Source organism: Camelus dromedarius, chromosome 4, assembly GCF_036321535.1.
Source record: "Camelus dromedarius isolate mCamDro1 chromosome 4, mCamDro1.pat, whole genome shotgun sequence".
NCBI lineage: Eukaryota > Metazoa > Chordata > Mammalia > Artiodactyla > Camelidae > Camelus > Camelus dromedarius.
The window spans coordinates 54,402,279-54,423,208 of NC_087439.1; the positions used below are offsets into that span (position 1 = coordinate 54,402,279).

The following is a 20,930-nucleotide window of genomic DNA, read 5'->3' on the forward strand; positions in this document are numbered from 1 at the left end:
CATACCAAAGTAATCTGTCCTGCACTGTTGTCTTTCTCAGCAAGTGAACCTTTCCTCTGCCTGGGAGCTTGTTCCTAAGTTCTGGGCATCTCCAGTGACCTTCTCCCTCTCCTTCACTCTCTGTTAGTAGAGCACCAGGTCTTGTGGATTGCACCCCACTACTATCCCTCCCATCTTCCCCTCTTCTATCTCCAATGCCACCTCCATAATTCAAGTCACAATCATCTCTGCCAGGATGTAATTGGTTACGCTCCATCCAGTCTCTCTCCTCCTCTCCTACTTCCATCTGTTTTTTATACTGTGGCCAAAGTGAACTTTTTAAAACCCAGAAGTGATCATGCCAATTCCTTGGTTAAAACTCTTCAAGAGCTCCTCATTGCCCTTAGATCAAATTCCTATTCCAGAGCAAAATTTAGAAAGTGTACTGCCCTATGGCTCCAATCCGCCTCTTGTCCCCTCACCCACGAGGTCCTGGACACACTGGAATTCTGCCAGCTTCTAAATGCACCAAGCTCCTTCCTGAAAGAGCTTGCATACCTTCTTCATCTAGGCTGTTCCCGCTTGCCTCCTTGTCCTCATTCTTCATTTGGCTACATCCTCCTTACTGTTCAAGCCCTGTTCTTAAAGGTCAGATCCTGAAAGGAGCTTTCTCTAACCCTCCATTCTAAATTACCTATAGCTATTAACTCTCTACTGATAGTTATACATTTTCTGTAGTTCTTTCATTGCGAGAAGTCACAATGTTCAATTATTTAGTGTCTGTCTCTCCAACTAGACCAGAAGTGATCAATACTGCAGGAGTGACAGTGTCTCTTTTGTTCACTACCTGATCTGCAGGGCTTAACATCATCCTTGAGACATAAGCAGTGGTTATACATAAACTTTTAAATAATTTTTAAAAATGGACCCAACAGCAGTGTTAGGGAATGAATAATTTCCTTAGGGTATTACCTTCTCTCTGCTCTGTTAGAAAGATCTTTTCTTTATTGAATTTTGTATCTCTGGATACTTGTTCTATACCTTGTTGCTATTTGTGATAAATTTTAAAATGACAATTATCTGAGCATCTCAAGACAGCTTCAGGTCCTTGCCTCACCCCTAATCTCACTCTTTCCAGGTTAAAACATTACAATGTCATTTATGGCCGTCCTTTCACATTCATTCTTGATCTCCTAATAGGCTTCATGTTGCCTCTATCATTTTAGAAGTGCATCACTCAAAATCAACTTATATTTAAGGTGTGGTCCAACCAGGACACAGTAGAAACTTCAGTTATGCCTGTTACTGTCTTCATCCCAGATAACTTAATTCTATTAAGGCAACCCCAAGTTTTATCAGCTTTTTCTGGCAGCTGTATACATTGGTGACAAATAGTGAGCTTACCATAAATTCAGAACTTTCAAGACTTCCATGTCTTGCTTTTAAGCCACATTATTTACAATGCATTCCTCATTTTAAAATTACATCTTTTTGTAACCAAAAAACAAGACAGTGCTGTCATCCCAATTGAGTTCTCTCTTGTAAGAGTCAGGCTGTCACATGGACATGGCATATTTCCTATCATGAGTCCATCATCTGTTCTATTCTCTATTATCTCAATTGTGTGTCACACACAGATTAGATAACCTTATCTCTGGTATTTTTATCCATATCTGTAATAAACATATCAAACAGAACAGGGCAGAGAGGAACCCTGCAGCACACATATCTCCCTCTAGTTGACACTGATCCCCCCGAAGACCACCATTCAACCAGTTATCAAATAGACTTTTTACGTCAGGATTCTATCCCTTAAAACCAGGGGATATTATGAACACTCTCATTAGATACACTGTTGTATTTCAGATATGGTGTGCTGACCACATGTTTTCATCTGTATAGATGAGTCATAAATTTATAAGGTATATTATGCATAAAAATGACAAGTTGAAGTTTGCACAGAAAACAGACTTACTTCTCCGCTACCCTGTGTGAGACAGTGCTCTGTAATTATGTAAGTAGAAAGTTCTGAAGATTATCAGAGAAATGATAGCTGACTACTGAATACTCATGTGACTTCTCTGGTGTTTCTATGATGGGCAGCCCTGTAATTTACAGAACAGCCAATTAAATTATTGTTGGATGGCTTGAATCATGTTTTCAGAAAAGCAATGTAGGTTTGAATCTTGGGGCAGGAAATGACTGACTCATTTCCACCCCCATTTTGTACGTGTATGTTTTACTGGAAGGCAAATGCCTTCAGCTGAAGACAGCAAAGCAAGGGCTATTGATTTAAAAGGAAATCTGAACCTGAAACAGAGCTGACTGAAAATCAGCTTTGCATAGCAGGCCTGTTAGTGTCACGTTGCCATTCTCAATGCACAGCAAGTCAGATCCTTCATGGACTTCTGAAAACCACCTTCTTCCTCTTACTCTTTACAATTTCTTTAAAAAAATTTAAGTGACTTCAGTGTCTACAGACTGTTCTTCCGATATGTCCAATAGGTTGTCTTTGAATGCTTACAGCATTCGAACTCCTACATTTTTTCTTCTCCAAGGATGGTTGTGACCTTGATACTTTTTCTCAATTTAGCTTCTTTTCATAATAAAGCAATACATCCAAATATGGAAATAACCCAGGAGGGAGTAAATCAAACTGGCCCCATAAAAAAGGCTAAAGCAGATTTTGGAGGAGGGTAGATGACAGTGGCCAAGATGCACCATGTAATGTTAACTGAAGGGTAATCTTCAAATCAGGCAAGCTTGATCATCATAATTTAATGGGACCCAACATGAAAGGACATGCACTTTGTGGGACAAGCAATCGGTGTTCAAACCTCAGTGACACCACTTACTAACTGTTCAGCATCAGCAAGTCAGTGATTTCTGATCCGGCTCTCTTCTGTCCCCAGTAAAATGGAGGTGATGCCCACTGCAGTTGGAGCATGCTTAGAAAAGGCACTCAATATGTCAGATCTATTTTGCATAATTATTTGAGCCCTGTAGTAAGAGCCGGGTACAAGCCTCCTGGTTTCCCCTGAGCCCTCAGAGTGAAGGCGTGAAGCCCCAGGGGAGAGGAGGAGGGATGGAAGGTCCTCCAGAGGAGAGGAATGAAGCACCTGCCAGAGCTCTGCACTCATCCCCCAGGAAGTGAAAAGCCAGGATGGAGGTGCCTGATCCCAATAGCATGTGGACAACCAAGCCTTGCCACATTCACTCCACTTTTATTTGCACTGGTCCAGGTAGATTGTGGCATTTATCTCCTTTCATTTCCTTCTTAACAAAATCCTGCTTTGCCTCATTTCTCCTGGCTCCTCCCCTCAGACCGTGTCCCTCACTTCACAGCTAATAGCCCCCTCAGCGGTATTGATATTTAACTTAATAAATCATGCATTTCAAGAAAGCTTAAGACCAAAGCGATGGTTAGTGGTGAATTTGAGGGTGCTAAAGAAGATTATACCATAAATATTTCTAGCCAGAGGGGGGAGCAGGAAATCACACCAGACAAATTCAGCCCATGGAGGCAGCGTAGGTAGACTAACAATGATTACATCGAACCATGATCAATTCACCCTTCCTAAATTTCAAAACTCTTCCAATTGTGACTACAAAAATACTCAAAAGGAATAGACCAGGCGTAATCTCCTGTCGGCATCACCCCCTGCACATTGGAGTCAGGGAGAGGAGGTAGCCACATTTTTCAGCTTCTCATCAGGAGGGCTGCACTGAATGGTTTTCCTTTTATTTTTTTAACTTTCTGTCCCTCTGTGGTTGTTCTCCAGGTAGTCATCACATCTGCCTTTCTAAATCTTGGCTTTTTTGTTTGTGCTGACTCGGGGTATTTACTGTGTAGGGTGGGGCTTATTTATGCAACCCAAGAAACATTTTAACAAGATTTCTAGATAACAAGGAACATTCTAAACATGTATGAGTCTTGCTTTTTTTTTGAACCAAGCATGCTTCTATTACCAGATCCACTTCCTTCACTTCTCTTCAATTTCTTTCACTAAGTTTTGTGTTCCTCTTTCCTTGTATCTCTGAATTCAGAAGGTGGGGTCAGATTGAATAAGTGATCTGAGAACATATCTTTTTTAAAAGTCCTTAAGATGTCTGTTTTTCTGAGATCAACATTGAGGGAGAGTGAAGCAAGAGGAAAATGCCAGCCAGTATAAGTAGACTTAATATTTTATAGAATTGTCACAAATTATTAGGTTGAAAGATTGAAAGGACCTTGAGATGAATTAAACTGCAAATTAGAAATTTGGGATAAGAAACTTTATCTCATGTGGTGCTACTTAAACTTTGAAAAGGAGACCACTCTTTGTCAATACTGACCCGTTTATGTGTCTGTACATATTTATTCATTTTAAAGTTAAGCCTTTTAATTTACACCCCTCTGTTTAAATAACACAACCATTAAAATCACTTCCTATCTTATTAGAAGGGAAAGAGATGAACTTTTGCATTTGGTTGGAACAGATAAATCAATCCCCAGTGCTTCTAGGTCTCTCCCAAGTCTACAAATGGTATAATTCAGTTGCATAAGCACTAATAATGTACTGCCACAAATCACATACGAGCCTCCACTGTGTATCAAGTACTGCCTTAAAGTGGTGTGGCTGCAGACATGAAAGGCAAAGTCCACACCCCCCGAGAGGCCAGGCTAGAGGAAGCGACACACAAGTAGGCAGGTGGTAGAGCACACCATGCTAAGTCCTTGAATAAGGATTTGAGCAGAGTCACCGGGGAATGTGAGGAGACCCACACTGGGCCTGGAGGACCAGAGGGTGAGGCCTTTCAGATCACCCGAGGAACAGTCATGTTCACACGTGTCTGCAGAGAAAACTGGACTGGGTCATGGAAAAGTGGAACACAGCCCACCATTTTCATTCTTCCTGCCCATACAAACTTGCAAAGCATTTAAGATGATATCATAATGCAGATAGTTAAATCCTGCAGGGTCATCACAAAGTGCTTGGCTGCCGTGCAAAGTCTGAGAAGGCCCCGTTCATGGACTGTAGAGACATCACTTTCCAACGCATTTGGAAATCCTTGTGCATTTGATTCCATTTTCAAAAGTCTGGTTCACATCTTTGTCTTTCCTCTTCATAACATTACTTTTAAAACAGGATAAGTTCCAATTCAAATTATACTTTTAAAAAATAAATTTTATATTTTAGAACAGTTTCAGATTATTGTGATGATAATATAGAGTTCCCATATATGCTACAACCAGTTTTTCCTGTGAAGTATGTCTATCTGATACTTACATAGTATGGTATGTTTGTTACAATTAACAAACCGATACTGATCCGTTATCATTAACTCAAATCTGTATCTCATTCATTCATATTTGTTTAATTTTCACCTAATGTCCTTTTGCTGATCTAGGAACCCATCCAGGACACCACATTACCTCTAGTTATCATGTCTCCTTAGGCGTCTCTTGGTTGTAACAGTTTCTCAGACTTCCCATTTTTTTCGATGACCTTGACAGTGTTGAGCAGTGCTGGTCAGGTATTTTCTAGAATACCCCTCTATTGGGATCTGTCTGATATTCTTCTCATGATTAGACTGGTGTTATGGGTTTTGGGGGGAAAAACTGCAGATATAAAGTGGCTTTTTCATCACATGATATCGAGGGTACATACTATCAACCTGCCTATCACTGTTGATGATGACCTTGATCACGTGGCTGAGGCAGTGTTTGTGGGGTCTCCCCCGCAGAGTTACTGGTTTTTTACCCCCTTTCCATATTTCGTTCTTCAGAAGAAGGTCACCACATGTAAATCACATTTAAGGAATGGGAGGTTATACTCCATCTCCTTGAAAAAAAATGTATCTACATAAATTATTTTGTAAATAAGTTATACAATTTTTGGAATATCCCAAATAAATTATTTAGAATTCTTCTGCACAGAACATATGTCTCTTCTCCTCCATTTATTTACTTATTCAATCATTTATTTTTATCAATAAGGACTTTTATCAGTATGGACTTTATTTAATACTTTGGGTTACAACTCAGTACTGCTTTATTTTGTTGCTTACACCATTATCGTGGGGTTTGTTTGTTTGAGCACGTTCCTTTCTGGCACTACCAGACACTCCCAGCTTATGTGTATATTTTTTACCCTAGTCTTAAAGACTCAGCCATTTCTCCAAGGAGCCCTCAAATTACAATTTTTATTTTTAAAGGAGTCCATATACTGTAATGTTTATGTCTGCATCAGTATATAGTTTCTAAAAGATAGAGAACTCTATCTCTTGTTCTGTTTAAATGTATGTGCATCATATCCATTAATGTTTAGAAGGGTTAATGCCACACTATCAGCATGCTAAGGTGTGCACACTCCACTCTTACTAACACTAATGGGAGTTCCTGGGAGAAAAAACAATGCCTGTTAGTGGAATAAGCAGATGTTGCCTGCACGGGCTTGCCTTCCTTCGCTGAATATCAGATACAGTGTCCCCTGATGTGTTCTGGGATGAGATTCGTATTGCCTCTTTATAGATGTGGAATCAGTAACCCATTTGCAGCCTTCTTGGAGACTGGCTATTTGCTTTACTTAAATCAAAGATTATTAAAAAGTAATGTTTAAACACCTTCTGTCTGTGTAGTGCTTCAACGTGTGCAATGTGTTTTTGTATAATTTATTTGTTTTGTTACTGGAAACCACGTAAGGTAAATAGGATATTTTATTTTAGAGAAAAGCGAGGCTCACAGAAAAACAGGGTTCCCTTGTTCAGTGTCACTCTCCTTTACAAGGCCAAATTGTGACATGAGCTTTTTCTGCTTTTGTGTTGGAATCATCTATAATTTTGTCCCATTCACCCACCTATCCTGTTTGCTGTAATTGAGATCTTCTAGATCTTCTAGATCCTCCTCCCCCATAACTCCCTCTCCCAACATTGAGGACACAAGTCTTACCCTGTGACATTTTGTTCACAAACCTTCAAATGTGCACCCATTTCTTTAGGACAAGGCCCTGGGAATAATGTACAGGTCTGTTCAGGTGTCGTTCCTCACCACTGTCTTGCCCCACCTCCTGCCACAGCCTCCTTTGATCTCAGGCTGCCACAATGCTGACCTGCATTTAATTCCTCAAGAACATGTGGTTTCTTGCCTTCACATTTGTTCTGTAGCCCCATTTGCATAGATATCCTTTCTCTGACATCCCCTTCTACCCCACCAAATCCTTTGAGCTGCTCTTCTTACAGACTGAGAATGCGTTACATCTACCTATTTGTTCATTGGTAATTCCCTCTCCATCTGTACTGCAGAAGGCTCTTAGGGCTGAACCAGTGAGTGAATCATGTTACTGATTTAAAAATGTGAGTTTCATGGCTTAATTTCAGCCATATTGAAAAAAGTGATAAATTTCTGGTGTGTATTTTAGCCATTTACCCACTCAATCCCCATTCATTCATTCTACAAACATTTACAAATGCTTACTATCTGCGAAGCAGGTCATGGGGTCTTCTAGTTGAGGATGAGCTAAACACAGTCCTTATCCACAGGAAAAAGGTCGTCAAATGGAAAAGGAAGTTGTGTAAAAAAATAAGTTCTGTAAGATCGATGTGGACAATGTTATTTGAAGAGAAAACTGCTAGCTCTCCCAGTCACAGATAGCTAAGACCTCACAAGATAAATGGACTGTTAATTTACAGATGAGTAAGATTTTCACTGAGAAGCCTGAGGGGTAGATTCCAGGCAAAGGGCTGAGCAGTTGCAGAAGCACAGAATGGGAAAGGGCAGGTGAACCAGAACACTGTGAGGCTGTGGGGACAGCCTGTGGACGAGGGGACACTGCAGATGCTGAGAACCGGGTCAGAGGTCCTGTGTGTCATGTGCTCAGGAGCTGGAATTTCATCCTGAAACAACAGAGCACTTTTGGACAGTTTTTAAGATTACTTGATATGTTACTTTGTTCTCTTGAATGTTTTGAAAATATGAGGGAAGGGGATTAAGAAGTTGATTCAGAGAGCTAAAGATTAGTTCACCCTAGACTTTATTTGCCTCAGTTCATCTGCCTGTTTCTGCTGCTCCTGTAAGAATAGCTAACTGCTAGTGCCAGCCTATTTTTCTTTTGCTTTGATGCATTTAGACTTTCTAAATAATATTTATGAGCTGTGAGACGTTGAAATACCATATTATCTTCCAAAATAAATTAATGGAAATCCAATTAGAAATGTGTTATTAAGTAAAAATGTCAAGATAAATTGAGGAACTTGGTTCTGAGTGGGGCAAATTTAAGGTAGGGTTACATTCCTCACAAACTTGTGCTGGGCTGTGAAACTTTTCTAAACATTCTCCCCTTTAAAACCTTATATTCTTGTGTAGCATCCAAAAAAACTTCTGATCACAAGATAATTTTAAGAACAGTTTCATGAATTCCTTTCTCAGTAGGTCCTCGTGACAAAATACCCCACGATTTAGTGGCCAGAACAGACTGCACTCTTTCTGTGGAGGGTGTATTATGGGACAGTAAAGGTATCAGTATTTCTGCCAATCGATGGACAATAGTTATTGAACTTGAACTCTGGACAGAGCTCTGAGCTATGTGTTAAACAAACGAACTACCGAGTTCCAAAACACTCTAGGTTAAATTTTGAGGAAGGTTTACAATTTTGGTTCTTTCAAAAGAGACAAAGACACCAAATAGAAGAGGATCCAAAGGTTAGTTTCAGGAAATTACTAGGCCCACAAGATAAAACTCACATGGTAAGCACTGCATTTCTGGTCTGTGTTCTGTATCCCTTCCTCTCTGGTACTAACTACCAGTGGGAGCCTCTCTGTGCTTTCCTTGTCCTTGATAGGTGTGCTGAAGCTGTCTTTTTTTTTTTTTTTAACAGAAATTTTATTCACTGCACTCTCGAGTAACTTTGTAAGATTTTATTCTCAAAACCAAACTTGATCTAATGAACTTATTGACTTCCAACAAGCTACGTTTGTGCAAGGTTCTCATACGTTTCCCTCAGTATAACAGCAAAAGCAATCTCAGCTTTAAATACAGCTGGACTGGAATGGATAAAGGCCTCTGAGAGTTTGAAACGCCATCATCTTAGGCCTTCTGAATCCGAGGCCATTGATCAGTCTATTATTAAATATTTAGTTCTTAAAAACAGTCTAGAGGCAAACAAAAAAAAGGAAGTGAGCAGTGCAAGTAACAGTTAGAATGACTGCAAGTGATGTGAGAGCTGGCTGTCAGAGGGGCGAGGAAGCAGAAACACAAGTCTGCACGATTACACCACTGCGTAGGACAAGATGACCACAACAATGACCTGGAAACACTCAGAAAGAAAGGTGGCACTATTTTTAACGTAATATGCATTTTCAAAGGCAGGAAAGTGAAAGCATACGATGAAAGATTTAAAAATCCCACTTTTTAAAGAGTTTCTATCTGGCGTGGTAGGTACTCTGTAGTGCATGAAAACACAAGTGTGGTGCCCTCTCGTTCTTTCTCTGGAGCCTTGATGCCCGCTCTTAACGATATTCCTCAGTGGGAGGGTGTGAACGGCAGGAAACAGGGAGACAGATGCCTCAAGCTCAGCGGCTCATAAACTGGTGTTCTAGTCACTCTAGAACATTAGAAGGGGTGTGAAGACAGACTTGGCCTATTTAGCAACTTTCCCTAGGTCGGTACCTTACCTCCTAACGTGCAGCGGAAGTGTCTTTAAAAATCTTTCTCAGAAATCTAAAAGGTAAAGGCTGGCTTCTAAGATTTCTTCCAGTCCCTACAAAGCCTTTCATCTTGTTTGGAAAGCTGAAAGGGTCATGCTGAAACAACAAAAAGTATTTTTATTTTCTCCTTTTAGAGCGGTGAACTCTCGAGCCAAATTACCAACGCTGTAGTGATTCATTGTCACAAGTAACCACACTGAAATGCTCTTTTTATGGACTATTTCAGAAAATAATTAGAGAAATAATAAATTACTTTTCTATACTATGATACTTGGAGAACAATTTTGCCTAACTTAAAATTTTTGACTCCTGACCCTACGTAAGACCCTATGTCCACTTCATGTGAAAATACGAAGTCTAGTCATCCTAGTTCAGATTTTGAAGAGACCTTCCATTTTGGGTTCATTTGATTTGGTGAATCCTCAGATTATCAGTTTCGCCTCTTAATCTACAGTAGTTCAGTGAAAAATATATTTCATGTATTGAAAATTACCTGTGGATGACTGTTACCGAGTAAGGGCTCGTGTACCCATGCAGCAAAAAGCCAAACTCTGACAGTGGGTGCTTGTGGCAGAGTACGGGTTTATTCTGCAGGGCGCCAAGCAAGGAGAACAGGCAACTCTTGCTCAAAACACCAAAACATCCTGATGAATTTTGGGCAAGGGTTTTTAAAGACTATGTGAGGGGGTAGGGTTGTAGGATATGTGATCAGCTTATGGACCTTCTTCTGATTGACTGGTGGTGAGGTAATAGGGTGATGTTTCGGGAATCTCAGCCTTTTGGTTCCAGCCAGTCTGAGGTCTGTGTCCCTGTGGTCAGCATGTAGTCACCATCCTCTGCCCGGGGGTGGGGGTATGGTGTGGGGTCTTAGTTTCTGTAGAACAACTTAAAGATACACATCAGATTGTTATCTATATCCCTCAGGAGAAACTAGAAGTCCTGTGACTCTGTTGTCCTAATCATCGAAACTACCAGCGCCTGCCCTTTGGCACTCCGGGAAGGCCTAGGAGACTGAAGCCTTTTTCCCTACCAACGAGAAGTGAGGGACATGGAAGGGCTTTTGTTCCTTGGAAGGCACCAAGGGATCCTGCTTGGTTTAAATCCCCTCTGTCCTTTGAAAGTCCTCAATCCTGAGGGAGCACAGGGACAGGACAAGAAAGAGAATAAAGTTTTAGATAGAGAGATTAATCAAAAACTCAGCAGGGGAAGTCAGTTTTAGGGAGACTGTCTCCTGATCATGCTAATCCTGTGTAGCAACAGATCTCAATATACATTTTTACATGGCTCCAAAAAAGTTTTAGAAAGTGATTAAAATATATATTTTAAGTGTGTATTTATAACAGGTATTATTTTATACCTAGTTTTTAAATTTAGTTTCACTACTTACTATTTTGATAAAAAAATTATTCTATTATTGTGGGAATTAGTCTGGATCTCTGGGTACAGTTCTTAGTATCTCCAAAGGATTCTGAAGTTCTAGAAAAATGGGTCAAGAATTTCTCTCGTTCCATCTGCTCATCTTTTTAAAAATCACAAGCAAAATGTAACTGCCCCTACCTTTGATGTTAGATGTTATGGAAGGAATAATGCATGTGAAATATCAGGTCCAGAGAATGGAGGAAAGAAGTATTGGATCTAAGATTTCCTCCACTGCTCCTCTTCCAAGCTTTAAGCCCAGATGTTTAATGAAGTCAGAGCTCTCCTAAATCTTCTAACCCAACTATAACTCCTTGACGCAATTCCCCTCTAAACAGTAAATTAATTAGCACTTGTGCAATAATTACCTCCAAAATATTGTTCTATTAATCTTTCCCAATTTTGTATGCAGGTGGTATCTTGTTTATGCTATTTTCTTTGACAGTGCAATTTTTCTACTGTTAAGTAATTCAATTGCATTTTAAATAACATACCTGTTAATCCTAGCATGAAAAAATACAGGTGAGAGATTCGTTTACCAGAGACTCTTAGGCTATTTGATAATGTTGATCTTTACATAATCCTTTGTACTAATGTTTTACTCATCCTAAGCACTGTGGAAAACAGTAATAGACATTATTTTCTTTGGGCTTTCTTAGACACTGGTCGGCAAAATGCCATTTTTATTTAATTAATCTTCTATAGTTACTTGGGCATCCAGATGCTTTTTAGACAAAATGAAAACAAAAAAAATCTAATCTATTTTCAAATTTTTTAAGAAGTATGACATGAATACACACTTGATAAATGAAAACTAAAACTCTCCTTACCTCAGATAGCCCCAAAGTGTGGCAAAATACATTTCAAGTTTCATATAACTTAAACATTGCTACAATAAGCTATTTGTTTAATAACTTGAAATGTCATAAACTTAAATGATTTTGGGGAGTTAAGATATATTTTCTAAGAACTGAACCAAGGTAAACTGGAGAAACACCTGCATAGCCTTAATTTTAATGCAAATTAATTTTAATTAACATATCAAGTTATTGAAATTAGCGATAAAAGATATTCCAAAAGTAAACATCACAGGGCCCTTTTGTCAATGCCAAAGCTTTCTTTCAGCTTATTAAGATTAATTGTTGAATCACCACAGGTCCCATGTTTTACTTGTAAGGCCAAATCAAAAAATTCTTTGCATTTATATCAGCATCCTTAGTTTTCCAGACAGGCATTTTAATCCCTTCTGATCTCTGAGATAAATATATTTTTTCATGTGATTGTATAATTACTCAATAGACCAGAACAGATCCCATGGAGCCACTCCAGTGTGTGCCGTGTCAATAATGTTCTGTTCTACCCCTGGTAATTGGCCAATAGATCCCCCTAGGAGTGTTTTGATCGCTTAAATAAACACTATGTGGGCAAAGGGGGTTGTATGTTCTTTAACGGCAATGAAACCAGAAAGAAGAGCTTCACATTCAGTGCTTATTACATCATTTAAAGAACTGGTTGTGACCCTATAGCTCCCTCTGCTGGTGCATGAGATTAAAAAAGGACAAGTGGAAAATAATGTTTGTGAACTAGAGCCTCTCAGGAGGAAGAAGTGTAATTTTAGGTATGCAAAGCGAAATTAAAGAAAGGAGCAACAAAAAGACACCTAGTTTTTATTTTTCTTAAGTTGTGAGCCACCCACTGTCTTTAATCATCTTACCATTAGGTACGCCTCTACTGTGTTACTTTTTGCAATAAAAAGCAGGCACTAGAACAATGGTAATTTTCTTGAACAACTGCAACCAAAGTAAACTTCCTGTGTCTATCAGCTGCACGTTAATAGTTCCATCCCCCCATCAGGCAGGGGATTGTTCATAGGGGCCTTAGGCTACCTTTACTCCAACTCCAGGGGTGGCAAATAAAAGAAGTAAAGAAATGAACATCTTTTTCAAACTGACCAGTTAAAATCCTGTGCATCTCACCTTTATGGCCTTGGTGACCATCTTCATTTGGTACAGGCAAGAAGTAGTTGAAACAGAAAGACGGGACTTGGAGACTGGCAACTAAAATCTGTGTGGTATTCTTCAAGTTACTTATCCTCTCTGCTCTCTCTTGTGCACATCAATAATTTGGAGATAAAATTCTCAGAGTCCTTGTGAGGGTTAAATAACGTATGTATGTACAGTGCCTGGCATGTAGCAGATGCATATTAATTATAGTTAACATATTCCTCAGAAATCTGGCTTCTGCCCATGAAACCTATGATCCGAGAGTGTAGAAGAGAAATAACTTCCCTTCCAACAATTCTGAAAATGTGGCCACAAAACGTGGGTTCAATCATATAAAACATAATTTTTATTGAAAGAAATCAACAGTTAAACAATCTACAAGTCATTTTTTGATATAGAGACAAGATAAGAAATATAGTTGACCCTACAGAATTGTAGGTCCTGAAACCCATTAAATCAGGCTATAAAAGAAGCAGGTAAACAGTATATCCTGATGAAGAGGATTTAGATAATGAGTTATAGATTTTGTCATAGATTACTACAAATAAATGCATGTCTTTGATAGCTCTTTTGCTACGGATATAGTAAATGTGTTTATTTTAGTATATTAGGTTTTGATAAGATAGTAAACAATGGTTTTATAATCAAATAGCTAGATAGGGGAAAGTGGTTTAAACCTAACATTTATATATTCTGAGTGACTGTCTGCCTCCAGGGGATACTGTGCTGTCTCTAGTTCTGTGTACACAGGCTAGGTCATGCTCTATTACCAGGTAATTAAAAAATAATGGGGGCAGTAAAGATGGTGGTTTAGTGCAAACGTCTGAAGCCAGGACATCTGGGTTTGAATTCTAGCTCCACGTAGCTGTCTGACCTTGACAGAGTGTGTGGGATGCCTCTTCTGTGCGTGTCCTCCATCACTTATAAAATGGTGGTGAAGTGCACACTTAGTAGCAGTTTTCTAGGGCTGCCTGAACAAATTACTGCACACTTGGTGGCTTAAAAGAGCAGACATTTACTTTCTCACAGTTTGAGAGGCTGGAAGTCTGAAATGAAATTATCAGCAAGGCCATGTTCCCACCAAGGCTCTAGGGAAGAGTCCTTTCTTGTCTTTTCTAGCTTCTGGTGGCCCCAGCTGTTCCTTGGCAGTGAAACTCCAGTCCCTGCCTCTGTCTTCACATGGCCTGCCCTCTGCGTCTCTGTGTGTGCTCTCTTCTTCTTAGGATACCAGTCACTGGATTGAGGATATTGGATAAGTAATCTTGATTACATCTACAAAGACCATGTTTCCCAGAGGACATGAGTTTTAGGGGGACACTATTCAATCCACTGCATACCTGATGGGGTAGTTTTGAGGATTAAACAAATTTCTGTAATTAAAGCACTAGAACAATGCCTCTCACAAATCTTTAAACCAAGGTGTCTTTTAAAATTCTGTCTATAGTTCAAGCCGTTTCACCCAAGTTACAGATGCCCAATTGTATCTGCTAGATAGCTTCCCTCAATGGCCCACTGTGCCTTCAGCTCAAGCCATCTAAACCTGCCTTCATTTCCCTCCCAGGTGAGACCCATGGGATTCCCCAGTTCTCATAAGTGGCATCCCCAGCCCCACTTGCCCATCCCTCATTTCCCAAGATTCAAAGCCTTAGCAACATTTGTAACTTCTCCTTCCTTGTTGTCCTATCTAATCAAGCACTCGGTCCTGTAGTGTCCACCTTGAGAACAGCCCACTTGTTACATTTTCCCTTCCCCCCTTTCCAGGGCTGGCCTTCTTCAACATTCACCCAGATGAGAAATAGCACAGCATGGTCACACGGCAAATGACAGTGAATACACACACATACACACACACACACATTGCAGAGAGCAGAAAAAATCTACATTTCCTTTAATTCAGGCATAGGTCCATTTAATGATATAGTGAAAAGTATGGAATATATTATAACATAAGATGACCTTATTTAGTAGCTCTGCATATAAACAGGCTCTATTATAGAAAAAAGAGAAGCTCTGAGGGGTCAAAAAGGAAATTTTTTTTTACTGTGCTTCTAATAAAAAAAAATGTAAACAAAGATATGAAGAATTAGCATGGATTCTGTCCAGCTCTGGCCTTCGTTACCTTATTAGTAAAACGTGACTTTAAGAAGTTACTTAAATTCTCGAATTCTACTGATGCTGCCTTACCATGTGTAAATTGAGGTTCACCTACCCATGAGGTTGTCATAAAAATTAAATAACAATATGGAAAATGCCTCAGTATGGTACTATGCTAATACATGATCAATAAATGCTAACTATTAGATACAATTTTAGGATCATATAGACATAAATTCTCTAGACTTTTGCACCTTTTTGTTTGCTGCTTCATTTGATGGCTCATTTTATTTTAAGTGTTTGCTCCACTCTGTTGCATTTTAGCAAGGCAGCGTGGTTTGGCTCCCTGTGTGCAATTGCTAGGAAGAGCGTGGCTTCTGAGTGCGGAGCTACTACTGGGCAAATCCTTAGGCAAGGAGTGTAGTCTTTCAGCCCCTAGTGCCTTGTGTCCTTACCTACAAAAAGCGGATAAAATACGTTGTGAGAAGTAAATAACACACAGTTGGCACTGAATAAATGGTGGCTATCAGTGTAAGTTCATTCTTTTTTTTTCAGGTTTCAGTTTCTAGGTGAGTATAAATGGATGCTCTTAACCTCTATTCCTTCTTTTTTCAAAAGGTGATGCGTTTCATTATAGTGCAGGGGTTAGGTGAGGTATCTGAACAGAAAGCATTAGAGCATCGTGACAGAAACTTCTGGAATTCTTATATTTCTAATGCTAGAATAATCAACATATATTCAGCAACTACTGAATGTTGAGGTTCTGAAGGGTGTTGGGTCAGATGGAACTGGTCACTGAGTAAAGCCTTAATTCTGAGTTACAACTAGCAGGGTTAATAAAGGTGAGCTCTCACCACTTCCAGATGGCTTCTTGTAAACATATTGTGCTGTCAATAAAAACTGCACTTAGCAGCCATTATATTAACTGAGTCTAATATATGTGGTTGAAAAGGCACTCAGACAACTCTTTACACACATCTCATATCCTGAATAAGGCCTGCCCGTTTCACTATGGCTACATATTTTATTCTGCAAATTACCAATATCCCACATACTAAGTTATACATGTCTAGGAGAAAAGCCTCACGTGCAGAACCTTCAGAGTTAATGAGAAAATAAATACCAGAAAGTTCCACCTACACACACATCCTTTTTAAAAAAAATGCCCCACCCTAGTAGCTATTATTTCAACAAAGTAGATCCCAACATACTGAGATTTGCTCAGGGTTATATATTGCCCTTTACCTACCACTCTTTCCTGTAAGGACACACAAAGACATGTTGCTCATAAGAAGCTTATGAGCTGGTTAGGAATCTTATGCAAAGGATAGAAACATGCTGCATCATACATAAAGCTACAGATAAATGCATACATTCAATATTGGAAGTAAGTCATCTGTCTTTAAAGTGAAAGAATTTAGAAAGGTGTTCAGAGGGGATACAGTTAGGAAAACATTTGATAGCAAAGATCTGACCTGGTTTTTAAGAAGGACTCAGATTATGTCTGACAAAATCATGAAGCATTGTCTATAAAGCATCTTTGTTTGTGTTTGGCAAAGAAATCACTGTTGGAAAGTTGCTCTGAAGGACTAAAGGGACCAGGCTCTCTGACCTCCAGCTTGACCTGGGAAGAGAACCTTAGAGAGTGAGGAGGCCAGATTCTGAGCACAGAGTTTGTTCTGTTACTCACACTTGTTTCCTGCTTTGTCTTTATTGGGCCATGTCTGAGTCCTAGAAAAACACAGGCTTAAAAAGTGCTACATATATGTTGACTATGCTAGCAATAGCAACACTAGAGAGACTGAGAGAAATATAAGAGAAATCAAGCAACTGAAAGAGTTGCTTCCCTAAAGGACTGTCAGACATTGAAGACGTAAGCAGCATTACCGGGGGACTCCTCTAGTCAACTGCTATGTAAAGGGGGAAAGCACATTCTTTCCTGCTTTGCCCCAGACCCTCCTCTGCCCTGGTGTCAGGAGGACCCTAGTTGACAACACTTTTATGGAGCAAAGACGTACCTGATGGGAAACTAAAGCACTGAGTGGAGTCTGGTGACACCCAGTGGGAGACTAGGGAACCTGGGGGACAGAAGCCAGACAGCCTGGCTGGAATACACTCCTTGTGAACACTGTGACACCTAGATAAGTCCTGAACACCTTGGGACAGTACCAGGGCAGAGTGGGTTTTTAAGAGGCCTTAAGCAAGGTCCAAGAGTCAAAAAAGAGATTTGTAGTTTTACTGATTTTATGACCCCATTACTTCCTCAGATTTCTAAAGTCTAGGAAGAAAATCAAATTATAAAAGCAAGATTAAATTTTCATATTTCCAGTTGTGTTTATGTTTTTGGTTTGAGCCTTATAATTGACAGAGATTAAATGTAAAAATTATTTTTTTCTTATCTATTTTTTTACAAGCTTTCTCTCATACATACTCACCTCCATTCACACAAGCACACACATCTCTTTCCAATAAAAGAAACCCATTCTGAATATTTATTCTTTAATTGTAGGAAATGGGTAGCTACTCAATTGCTTTCTATAATGTTCATCAGTATTTTATGTAGTTTTACCTTCCAGCCCCCTTTGGAATGTAAACATGAGTATGGGTGCCAAAGATGATACTTCTAAGAGATCATTAAATCCTGGTTTAATTCACTTTAGACAAAATGGGAAATGTCTTGTATTTTATTACCTTTAGCTTCTCACACTAAAAACAATCCCTAAAGAATGTGCTGCCTGAAATGTTTTTGCTGCCTAAGGCAACTGTCTGCTTTGACTGTATGACAGAATCGACCTCGGTGATATTTGCTGAAGTTCAAATATTTGGTATTTCTTCAATGAAACTACACTGCAATGTGCCTCAAGGGAAACTTGTAAGACAGAGAAGGGACAGATAAGAAAGCTGATCACCTAACACACATGTTTGGTCTACTTTGCCCTCCAGTCTATTTCTGTGTTTTGGTCAAATGAAAGTGTATTGATAAATACATTAAAAAAAAAAACTAGATGGATCATAGAGTAAAAAATTTTAAATGATAGAGCAAAATAACCTTGAAGACAATGTGGATACATAGAGTCAATGGCTACATATGAAATATTGAGTCTGGGAATATTTACACAATATGTCTAAGACATAAATGAAAAGTTAAAATAAGAATTTACAAAGGAAAAAGAAGTGAGAGAGAGGACTATAGAAATAAATAGAAAAAAATTCTAAGAGCCAAAACATTTTTGAAAGGTAAATCACAGACTGGAAATGGCAGACAAAATGTTATCATCATTATGTCTCTAAGTCAAGGAAAAAAACATGCTAAAACTTTATTTTCTTTTAAACTAAAGGTATGACTACTCTATAGAAAAATATTAGTGCCCCCAAACAAAGCTGCCTCCTTCATAATTGAAGAAATATAAAGTAAAACAACCTATACATTTAGAATTCTCTTTGAAAAGATAATATTCAAACTTTGTAAGAGTGTGGGAAAAGGGACATGTATACATTGTTACTGGAATAAAAATTAGTACTGTTACCAAAAGCAAGTTCATGTGCCTGAAGCACAGTGGGGCCAAACAAACTGAAACGTTGGCATCTGGAGCAACAAAAGGTTTACTGCAGGGCTGGGCAAGGAGAACAGGTGGCTTATGCTTCCAAGGCCCCAAAACTCCCTGAAGATGTCAACTGAGCATTTTTAAAGACAGGCTGAGGGAGGGGGCATCCCAGGGTGTGTGATCAGCTCGACCACAATTCTCTTGATTGGTTGATGGTAGTCAATCCTTAGGCACCAGAAGGTCTGGGGGATACGTGCTCGTGATCATTAAGTAGCTAATTTCTTCCATTGGGTGGTGTTTTTTAGCATCTGAAAATCCCAGGAAATATGCATGAGATACTATTATCTGGGTACTTCAGAGAGGAGCTACAGCAGAGGATATGGGGAGGGGTCCTTCTAGGTTACAGTTCCCCCCTTTTCTTTGATACTCCTCAATCTTGAGAACAGGTGTGGGACAAGAAGGGTAGTGATATTTTGGATAGAGAGGTTAATCATAAACTTGGAGGAGAAAATCAGTTTCAGTCTCTAATCCTGTTTCATCCTCACCCAGATCTTTCAGGGCAGGGGGTGACAACCACTCTGGCTACTTTCTGCTGAAACAGGGATTAGCCTTACCTCGATTTAGGGAATTGTACAGATTTTTCCATCTTTTTCCCTTTTGACTATAAATCTTTCAATAGAAAGCATAGATGATCAAATATCTGCCCCTCTCTGCTGGAGTGGTGGCTACTGCCCCAGGTTTAGATCACATCCCTCAGTGCTAGGCCTCCTTTATACTTGCCTTGTTTTCCATGTTGGGGGAAAACTCATCAGATACTATGAACAGGTTCAGAGGCATGTTAATAGGGAACACTTTACAGGCTATACATTTTATCATTTATACCCAATTGTTACACAAGCATCATACATGTGCTTTTAGCAACAGACTTAAAGAAAACATTGTTATACATCATGAGTAGTTACACTCTGTGACAACTCCATTAGAGAATTCTCCTTCTATTATAAACATTGGGAGCAATATTGATAGGGTGACAAACATTTGGTAAACAGTTCAATTAGAAAACATAGATTAAAAGCCAGTAATACTTTAGACAACCAAAAAATTATAACCATATTCATCAGTTCACTCAATCCTGTGCAATCAATCCCTTTTACTAACAGTTTTATGAAATCAGAGGTTTTTTTTGACTTCCAAAATATCCTACCCAGCTCAGCAGTACAAGCCAGAAGAAACCCGTACTTGTCAAAATGTCCTTTTTACAAATCCTCCTGAAGACGAAACAGTCCCACAAAGCAGCAACTTAACTACCCATGAATGAAAGAACCCAAAAGGCAAGATAGAAGGTTCAATTACAACGTTTGCGGCATAGAAGCTTAACCAAGTTGCTGTGACACACGACATTCCAAGATAACAACCAAAACCATGATTGATGGCACCATACCAGGACATATCCAAACCACAGAAGCCCCACATAATCTCTCGAATGTCCACAGCATTCACTTATACTGTCTCATCTGAGGATAATCACTCATTTGACAATTCAGCATACCAACCAATCCTAGTTAGTTTAACATGTTTCTCTGAGATGCCTCAGGAGCCCCCTGAAGCATCTCAAAGTCAGCTGAAGTCAAAAGAACTTAATTAGAATTTGATAGAAAGTTTGTCAAAAATATCAAAAAGTTTCACACAACCTGTTATCAGAAGCATTCTAAGTAACAGAGAAGAACCAAATTTAGTCCTGCACCAACCTAATTTTTTTAATAACAAAAGCCATTTACCAAATTAAGTTTAATCTAATCTCAGCCTGACCATGCACAGAACTTCCTTTTTAGGGCTCCCTTTCCACAAACTTTCCACAACTTTCTGTATCCATATTAGTTTGTCCCCCCTCTAGAAACTGGCTCTAGGACCAAATCACTTTCTTTCCCCTTAACAAAATGCAATTCCATTTCTTATACCCCTTTTTAAACAAAACATTTACACTACTTTTCTCCTATATACTGAAATGTTTCCCCCATTACTTTTAGTACCTTTAATTACATATTTAAATTAAAACCCCCAATTCTTAAAAATCTTAATTTCTAGTAAATGTTTCAGTATCTTATTTTATTTGGGAATGACCTAGTTATTCAGTTATTCGATAAACTTCCATCATTTCACTTAACTTAGCAAATGCTAATATTTCAAGTTACCAAATATCTGTAGAGA

The 20,930-nt window shown here is 39.0% G+C and overlaps 1 protein-coding gene across 1 annotated transcript in view; it reads left to right on the forward strand.

Annotated features, from left to right (window-relative positions):
* Positions 1 to 20,930, forward strand: part of PPP1R1C (protein phosphatase 1 regulatory inhibitor subunit 1C) — a 106,215-nt gene that overhangs the window by 63,495 nt on the left and 21,790 nt on the right. The window lies entirely within an intron of this gene.